At 39.4% G+C, this 10,151-nt stretch overlaps 1 long non-coding RNA gene across 1 annotated transcript in view; it reads left to right on the forward strand.

Annotated features, from left to right (window-relative positions):
* Positions 1-5,807, forward strand: part of LOC145540895 (uncharacterized) — a 137,581-nt gene extending 131,774 nt beyond the window's left edge. The window contains exon 6 of the long non-coding RNA XR_014078622.1: positions 5,495-5,807. This is a non-coding gene — a long non-coding RNA (uncharacterized LOC145540895). The remainder of the gene's footprint in view (positions 1-5,494) is intronic.
* The last annotated feature ends 4,344 nt before the right edge of the window (positions 5,808-10,151 follow it).

Here is a 10,151-nt window from a genome sequence, read left to right on the forward strand (position 1 = left end):
GAACTGACTCATTGGAAAAGACCCTAGTGCTGGAAAAGATTGAAGGCAGGAGGAGAAGGGATGACAGAGGATGAGATGGTTGGATAGCATCACTGACTCAATGGACATGAGTTTGAGTAAACTCCGGGAGTTGGTGATGGACAGGGAGGCCTGGTGTGCTGCAGTCCAGGGGATAACAAAGAGTCAGACATGACTGAGTGACTGAACTAAACTAAACTGATGGTGGGAAGAGTTGTAAGAATCAGAATCATAAGAATATTGGGTATGAATTCTGCCTCTGACCTTGAATAAGTGGCTCAACTACTCTGAGTCTTTCTAAAATGAAGGAAGTAGCACCACATAGAACTTTGGAATCCTCATCAATAAAATAGGGATTGTGACAGTGCCTATATTATAGACTTGTCCCCAGGATTTTTGGGCCAAACTTTTTGATGTAAAAATCTTGGGAATGTGTCTGGAGTGTGGGGCGTGCTCAACAAATAAGTCCCAGATTGTTACTGTTCATGGAACCCTGGCGTGCTGCAGTCCATGGGGTCGCAAAGAGTCAGACATGACTGAGCCACTGAACAACAAGATATTGCTCCTGATGATTGTGAACAATACTTTGAACCTTCCAGACCCTTAGAGTCTTGGGTTTCATGTCTTTTGATGTGTTTCAAAGCACTGCAGTACTTGTGTTGTCTAGAGATTTTTAGCAGGGAAAGGAAGACTATTAATCTAAGCCTGAAGAAATTGTGTTTGTAGGAAGAAGCATAAATGCTGTCATCATCAGAGCTGGAGCTAACTCAGGAGCATATTGTCAGAGTGGAAGAAGTCCAGCCATGTGGGGAAGTGTGTATTGCTCAGTGGTGCTGATCGCTGAGGACTTTGTGGTGGGTGAAACAATCAAATAGAATCAGAAAATGTTGGCCCAGATTTTGTTCCTGGTGTTAACCAATTGTTCAGCCTTAGGAAAGTCTCCACCTCTTTGAGCTTTGGTCTTCTCATGGTGAAATGAAGGCATTAATATTAATTTCATAGGGCTTTTGTAAGACTAAGTGAGAAGGTAGATAATACAGAGCCTGGCATACGTTAGGAATTTAGGTACTTATGGGAAGTCAGTTTGCAATCTTTTATGTGCACTTAAGCAACCTCTGACATGTTTCAGAGAAGTCAAGACAGTATGTCCATAGAAAAATAGAATTTTCAATTAGAGCAGCTCTCGAGATAATGTTACCCCAGCTTCTTCCATACTCGTCATTTACCTGTGTTTGTTCAGTCGATTATTTAGTCAACAGACACAGAATGTCTGTTCTGTATAAAACACAGGGGAAGGGGGAACCAGAGCAGGGAGCACTTACCATTTTGTTTACCTGTTTTTCATTCTTTCCCAAGGGAAGGAAGTAGAAATCTTTCAGATTGTAAGAGACACATAGGACCGTGTTCACAACTAGACAGAATCGCTGTATATTAAACTGTTACGCTCCATCTTATGCCCTGTCTTCTACTGTCTCCCCACCCCAGATTTGTGTGATTGGTGTTATTTAAAAGGACAGATAATTTCATGTGGGGCCCAGGCAAACAGGTTGTGCCCACTTTTAGCAAAACCACCTAAGTTCACTGACCATAGCTTAGGTTCCTGTACTATGATGCTAGTCATATCATGATAAAGTTTCAAGATCTAGTAATGGACTTGCAGTCAGATAGAACCCTATGGCCTTCAACCTGGCTCTGCAGGAGCCCCATGTGGCAATGAACATGGCATAAACAGATGCTTTAAAAAAATATTATTCTTATTTGATTGATGTTTATCTTTGTGCGTATCAGTTCAGTTCAGTCACTCAGTCGTGTCCGACTCTTTGCGACCCCATGGATTGCAGCACGCCACGCCTCTCTGTCCTTCACCAACTCCCGGAGTCTACCCAAACCCATGTCCATTGAGTCGGTGATGCCATCCAACCATCTCATCCTCTGTCATCCCCTTCTCCTCCCGCCCTCAATCCTACCCAGCATTAGGGTATTTTCCAATGAGTCAACACTTCGCATGAGGTGGCCAAAGTATTGGAGTTTCAGCTTCAACATCAGACCTTCCAATGAACATCGAGGATTGATCTCTTTTAGGATGGATTGATTGGATCTCCTTGCAGTCCAAGGGACTCTCAAGAGTCTTCTCCAACACCACAATTCAAAAGCATCAATTCTTCGGCACTCAGCTTTCTTCACTGTCCAACTCTCATATCCATACGTGACCACTGGAAAAACCATAGCCTTGACTAGATGGACTTTTGTTGGCAAAATAATGTCTCTGCTTTTAAATATGCTATCCAGGTTGGCCATAACCTTCCTTCCAAGGAGTAAGCGTCTTTTAATTTCATGGCTGCAGTCACCATCAGCAGTGATTCTGGAGCCCCAAAAAATAAAGTCTGACACTGTTTCCACTGTTTCCCCATCTATTTCCCATGAAGTGATGGGACCAGATACCATGATCTTAGTTTTCTGAACGTTGAGCCTTAAGCCAACTTTTTCACTCTCCTCTTTCACCTTCATCAAAAATGAAAAGTATTTGGCAACAAAAAGAATTAGGAATTTCTATATCCTCTAATCCACTGGTCCTCACTTGGAGAAGAGTGGCGTTTTCCAATGTGTGATGATATTTTGGTTTTCACACCTGGATGGGAGATACTATTGGAATCTAGTAGGCAAAGACTAGGGATCTTGTTAAACTATCTACATTACATAAGAGAAGATCCTTCAAACAAAATTATTGAGTTGGCCAAAAATTTTGTTCAGGTTTTCCTGTAACATCTTCCAGAAGATATTACAGACAAACTCAAATGAACTTTTTGGCCAATCCAATATATACCTCAGAGGGTGCTACAAACTAACACTGAAACTTTACTAACAAGTATCACGGGTCCTACTTACTAGACATTTACAGTCTAGAGCAGTCTAGGTCCTCAGAGTATGGTCTCTAAGGACCACAGGAAAATAGCCTTGGCATTCACCAGAAAGTCATTAGAAGTGCAAATTCTTGGTCCCTACTTCAGACCTGCTGAATCCTAGGATGTCCCCCAGAAATCTGTGGTTTATAAGCCCTCCATGTGCTTCTAATGTTTCTTAAAATGTGAAAACCACTAATTTAGGCCCTGTTAAGTATGGAATGGTAAGTATGAGCAATGGGTAATATTAAGAGGAGGAGTGGTAGGAAAAACTGGGATCAAATGTGTTATGGATTTAAACAGTTCTGAATAGCAGACTTAACTGATCCAAGTGAATTTTAAGATAGCTAATCTAGCAGTAAAGAAGATACTGTTATGAGTCAAGAAAGTGATAAAAGCAGACAACAGAAATGGTGTGCAATAACAAGGAACTAAGTAGGAAGGTAAACCTTTGTAGGATAAATACGGCAACATCTCATGTTTATTTTCATATTTTTGTATCAGCCACTGCACTAAGTTTTACATAATTTGGGGAGGGGAAGATACATTTTTACACAAGAATTCAGGGCACCTATGTCATGTAGACACATGCCTACAACTATGGGAAAAAACAGAACGAACTTTCATGAACCAAAGAGCCCAAGAGAGAGATTTCAAGCCTCACTAGTCTTCAGAGATCAGAAGTCCATCTCAAAGCAATAGTATATGGCCAGAAATCCAAGAATCAGGAAGGGAAGAGCAAGGGCAGTGGGCTAATGTAAATGAGGATGTAGCAAAGGCAGGATTAGATGCTGCATCAGTGTGCGGGATAGGAGCAGCATCTGGTATGCTTGCCCTAATCCTGCTGCCTCCCATTTTAACTCCATGGTCCACTCAAGAGAGATGATTATCTTGTTCACAGTTCTCCGATGGCATACAGATGGCTACCTCCAGGAAAGAGAATTTTAGGAGAATTACAATTTATGAGAGGTTGTTCTTTTACCAAACTAAAATACCCTGGCTAAGTTGTCTGAGGATATTCTATGTCTGCAATCTGGATCTACATGGAATAAACTCCTTTTCCTATGACCAGCCTTTGGTTATTTAAGGCTGTCTTTCAAGGTTCCTCAATTTGCTTATATCAACAGAATATTCACCTTCTTTAAATATTCCTCATGTTTCATTCATATTTAAATATTTCTCATATTTCATTTCATATTTCATTCCTCAATATTCCCCCACTATCACTTGAGTTGCTTTCTTTTGGATATGCATCACTTCAATTATGTGATCTAATACCAGGCTCCCAGAACTGAACCCAATATCCCAGATAGGATCGTGCTAGTATGGAAAAATGCTGCAATTATGTGCCCTATCACTCTGAGACTATATTCCTATTAATGAGCCCAGGCCAGATACTTGGATGGTGACCAGAGTGTGATCTCTGTTACCCATACCAGGGTTATATTTCCTCAAAGGCGACTGACAATTTTCAGAGACGTTGAAGACGTCTCCTAAGGCTGCATAATTATATATATTTTTAAATGCCTTCAATTTCCTATGACAAGCTGGAAGTGTCTAAAGATGGCAAAGTGAAGGAGATAAATAGATTATTGATCGGACAGGCTTGTAATTCCTTAGCGAATTGGATTTAGTTTCTTCATTGAGTTCAGGTCAATGCCATAAATCTTCTAGAAAATCGATGCAACAGAGAGTCCTATGAGCTAGACTTGAAGACATTTCCCTGGCTGCTTCAGGGCTGGGAATGGTGGAAAATGGTTTCATGAGGGAATCAAATACTGGGTATGTGGGGTAGCATTTGAGTGAAGTCAAGAGACTTTGAAATTTTTAAATTGACCACTGTCATATATGTGACCTTAGTCACAAAGTCACTTCACTTTGATCATCCTATACATTACAATGACAAAATTAGACCGTACAAACAATTCTCTAAACCGTTTTTTACTCCTCTGAGTGGAGAAAAGCAGGACAACTCCTAAAATAAACAACTCCAAAATTTGGTGACTTGACACAATGAAAGGTTATTCTCATTATAACAGATATTCAAATGTGGGTTCTGTATCAGGGAGTTCATCTTTAAGCAGTTCATTGGGAGCCCAGGTGCTCTGGCTCTTCATATCTTACAACTCTGCTGTTACGCAGAGCCTTGATGTATATTGCTTCCAACCTACCTTGACTAGCACAGATATTTACAGAAGGTAATGTAAAAATAGAGTGTGAAAGGGTGGATAGAAACAATTACAAAACTTTATGAAAATGCATTCCAGCTTCTGAAATGAGCACATCTATCTCCGTATTTATAAAGAACCAAAAAAACCTTAGAAAGGTGATATTGACATATAAATAATTTCAGTTGGCTTACCTAAACTCCACCTCAGTCTCCAGTGAAACCTATTCAAAAGTCTGATAAAAGTGGGCCACCAGAAGGAAAAGTTGAAATTTAGAGAGAAAAATGGTAGTGAGGGTGTTTAAACAGATGCACTGTAGATAACTGCACTTTAAAATTGTCTTTTTGGTAATTCTTTGTTGAGATGCTCCATTTGTTTTACCATATTTATCCACTTTATTTTGCACAGAAAAAAGTACATGACTGTTTCAAGACTGTGGCAAAACTTATTCTAACCTGGCACAGTCACAAAAGGCAGTGGAAGAGGACACAAAAGTAAATTGAACTTGAAGCTTTGAGAAAGTGGGAAGAAAACAGCAGATCAAGGCACAGAAGAATGGAGCCAGACTGAGTAATATCCAACCTGGTAAACCCTTAGCTTCTCAGGATATCATCAAGTCTAGCATCTAGAGTCCATAGTATTTACAATGACATGACTCACTCTTAAAAGCGTACACCAACATTCCAGTGAATTAACACAGTTCAAGTTTACTTCTTACTCACATGATGATCCAGTATGAGTATTCTTAGTCATTGGTGCTGAACTGGTTTTCTACTGCTGTTCTAACAAATTACCAGAACTTAGGATCTTAAAACAGCCTTCATCTGTCCTCTTATATACTCTGGAGGCCACATACTTAACATGAGTCCATAGGGATGCGTTCCTTCTGAAGGCGCTGAGGAATAATAGTCTGTCTTCTTGCCCTTGGTAGTTTCTAGAGGTTGTCGGAATTCCTCAGCTCATGAACCTGTCACTCATTCCGACCTCTGTGTCTGTGGTCACATCTCCTTCTTACACTCTTGACTCTCCTCCCTCCTGTAAGGATCCTTGTCATCAACCTGGGCTCACTCAGATAATCCAGGAGCATCTCTCCATCTCAAGATCCTCAATCTAAGCAAATCTGTGAAGTTCATTTGCCATGGAAGTTAACATATTCACAGACTCCAGGGATTAGGACATTAAGTCTTTGAAGGGAGAGGACATAGGTGCCATTATTTTGCCTGTGATTAGGACCACAGCTATGGAAGGATTTGCCAACTTCAGTAGAAGGCATCCAAGGTAGCCCTGGGTGTCAACATCCAGCTGAAAAGTGGGAAAAAAGAGAAATGACTGCACCTGGAAGGATTTATCCCACTGGACTTACAGAAACCTACAGTATGTACACTAATGCTTGCTTTCTTCTTTTCTTTCTGGTTGTATGGAAAACTCCAAGTTACATGCTTTGTCCACAGACTTAGGAGAGAATTAAAAAATGATGATATTACCTATTCTTAGGGAGCACAGAGAAGAGAGTGGGAATGAGGAATAGAAGAAATACAGGCAACGTGAATCATAACAGGAGGAAAATGTGCTTGGATTTAACGGTTTGTTTTCCCATATTTTCAAGGGTGACTGAGATTTTCTTACAGTGGCACCAGCAGGCTTTCGCTGCTTGTGGCCTCCCCAAAATAGATCCTGAGTACCCTAGAGCCCATCTGCAGTGAGAATCAGTTAGTGACACATGACAACTATTCCTTGAAATGTGCTCAGTGATTCACACAGCTCACAGCGGCTGTGCAGTGGGGCTTACTGGCCTGAAAATGACTTTCTCTCTTCCCTTCAACCCCCATCATCAGCTTGGGAAACTACCTTGGGATACATCTGTATATTCTTTTCTCTGGAATCATTATTGCAGCTGTACCCCCAATGCTCAAATCCTTGGATCTCTCTGGAGAGAAGCTGTGCCTCCTGGAATTGGTTGATCACATCACAGAGATCCAGGAAACCCCCAATGTCTGCTAAGTGTTTAGCCTCCCAAGACTGTCTAGTAGATACGGTTTCTGTGATTTCTGTGACTCACTCTGTGTTTTGGAGTGGTATATTCTGTTTTATCATTGTTTAAGCACATTTGATTTGCACACTGTGCCTATTTGGAAATGGAGGCAGATATATTCGGCATGTCTAGATCCCTTTCAATGAATGAGTGATGTTCATTCTTTATTTATCCACCCTTTCCCCCACTATTTCCAAACCTCTTCCTTAATAAGAGCTACATGGAGTTGTCTGTTCACAAAGTAGATAAGCAGGCCTGTCTACAAAAATTCTGACTCACCAGGTTCAAATCAAGAATTTTTGTTTCTCACTAACAACACCCAGGTTTATTCTAATTTTCAGGCAGCTTTTGCAAATACTACAAGCATGTTTTAAAAAGGCAGGATGGATTTTTGTGCTGGATATCTGGATTTAAACCAAAGCTCTTGAATTTACCAGTTAGAGGACATAGGCCAATTCCTTAAGATTTATGTATCATGTGATAAATACGTAACTACCCAAATCCAATTCTCAGATTATATCTTCTTCATTGCAGGAGACATTTGCACAAAAGACATGATAACTGGTATGTTTACTGAGTTTTATTCTGTTGGGTATGCTTTGAAATTTTAAAAAGAAAAAAAAAAAAGATTCACATTGTCTGAAGTAGTCAGGTGTATGCATGCCAGAAAAGAATAACTTTAAAAAAGATCTCAGAGAAGACACAGACTCTGAGCAGGCAAGCATTTTAAGTTAGAGCAGAAAGACATTCTTCCAGCTAAACTTTGAAGGACTCTCAGATCATCCAGCCATCGTTGGATCATCTTAGGTCCTCTGGCCATGCTCCCTGGTGGTGGCTAACTGGATTGATGGCAAAGGGGACGGCAGAGGATGAAATGTTTAGATAGCATTGCCAACTCAATGGACATGAGTTTGAGCAAACTCTGGAAGATAGTGAAAGACAGAGGAGTCTGGTGTGCTATGTGATATAGTCCATGAGGTTGCAAAGAGTTGTACAACCTAGCAACTGAACGACAACAACAATGGAAGACTGATATTTCTAATTTCATTCACTATTGTTTGAATTCCTTTTATTTACTTTATCCAGTCTCTACCCTTCTCAAGAATCACCTTTCAGACTCCTAGTTTGACCATCAGTGGATTTATCTCCCAGCTTACAAACCATTAATGAACACCACTCTCTACCGTGCACCTCAGACTGATTATATGGCGTTGGCCCTTTCTGTTGACATTTTGGATGCTAGCTATACTAGCAGGCAATTGTATGTGACACTGGTCTGGACATTTTTCACGAATTAATCCACTCAATCTTCACAATGACTGCATTATTAATTTCATTTTACAGACTAGAAAACAGAGCCATAGAAAGCTATGGAGTTGGGGATGCTTACACTTTATAGCACAAATCCTAAAAAACACTTAATTGAAGAGAGAATTGTTAATGCCCCCTGCCAATGATTCCAAAGATATGTACATCTTAAAAGAAGAGTTTATTAGTATAATGTAGGGATAAGTAATCATTTTAACCTAGATAACCAGGTAATGATTTCTTTACAATGTCTTTTGGAGAGGAGGATCTTCCTGTTTAAACAATGGCTTGGGGATTTTTTTTACCCTTTTTGGCAAAAGGGTCTAGCCATATGCCATATAACTCTCAAGTTATTCTTACACATGAACCCAGAGCTGCCTTATAAACCATCTAACTCCCTCCTTCAACTCATCTGAGGCAACTGTGCTCTGCATATTAGAAGCAGTTTGCTGGGATCATGTGACTGAAAGTATTTGGGACTTCTGAAACCCAATCCTACCTGACACCCAGGTGATAATGAGTCATTACCATTTCTGTTATTTTTCATTCACAAAGCTCTGGGTGAAAAAAGCATTAGAATTTGCTGAAAAAGCAGAAGCTTTCATCCCACCTATCCAGTCCTCATTTCCCTAAAATTTTTCTTCCAAGAACAAAGAAGTAACAAGGAAGACATCAGAAAAGCAGGAATTTGAGACATGTGTCTGGTGAACAAACAAGAAAATGCAGGTCAAAAAGTAATGACTGATGAAAAATTAAAACTCTATTTTCTCTTCTTTTTCCCTCTATACATTGCTTGCCTATAAACAGCAAAGAGCTCTAAAAACACAGCAAGGCACCACTCTCTGAACTAAGGCATCAGTTTTTGAAAAACATTATGTTATTGTAAGACTAGACAATGAAATACAACATAAGAGCAAAATTGCTACGTCAATCATACATATAATCATATATATATATATACCCCTCACATTCACATGTCTTTCTATTCTATTTGGAGCTAAAAATTGGGAGCAAGAAAAACTGTAGCAGAAGAATTGAACAAAATTTCTGGGTCTAATCACAGGGCACATCTGAGATTGTATTTTCCATCAATCTTGGGACCATTAAACCAAACATGCAATATTTCATTAATGTTATCTTAGATTCAGTTGGGAGAACAATGCGGTTAGAGAGAGGTATGGTTTTAGAGTGTTTAAAAGGACCTCGATAGTATTTAAATTTTTTAAAGAAAGCTTCTTTGTTTGCCTTTCTCATTTCTCAGTCTCAACTATTTCCATAGACTCTACTGTGTTGTGTACTAGAGTCTCAGCCACATGGTGATGGATATAGTGTGGGATTGTTCAAAATTCTAATACCTGTATCCACTATGATTCCTGACATATATGATATGATATGATTGATACATGCTATATTGAATTGATTAATATTACATTGAATCAATCCATGTTAAATTAATTGAGAAATGCCTGTTAAATCTATATTCTCTGTCTTAATCATTGCCAACCTTGGCAGACAAGTGACTGCTTCTTGTCTCCTTTATGTCTCAGTTCCAAAACTTAAATCCTTTCAATACATTTTTTAAATCAATTAAATCCCCCCAAATTCTTCCAGTGGCTAGCACTGCTTATAGAATAATCTCTAAATAACTTAGTATGAGCTTTAAGGATCTATGAAGTCTTTGTTTCATCTTCATTTATTGCCTTATTTATTATTATTCCTTCTCTT

This window comes from Giraffa tippelskirchi, chromosome 1 (assembly GCF_054371585.1).
Source record: "Giraffa tippelskirchi isolate mGirTip1 chromosome 1, T2T-mGirTip1v1.2.pri, whole genome shotgun sequence".
NCBI classification, from domain to species: Eukaryota; Metazoa; Chordata; class Mammalia; order Artiodactyla; family Giraffidae; genus Giraffa; species Giraffa tippelskirchi.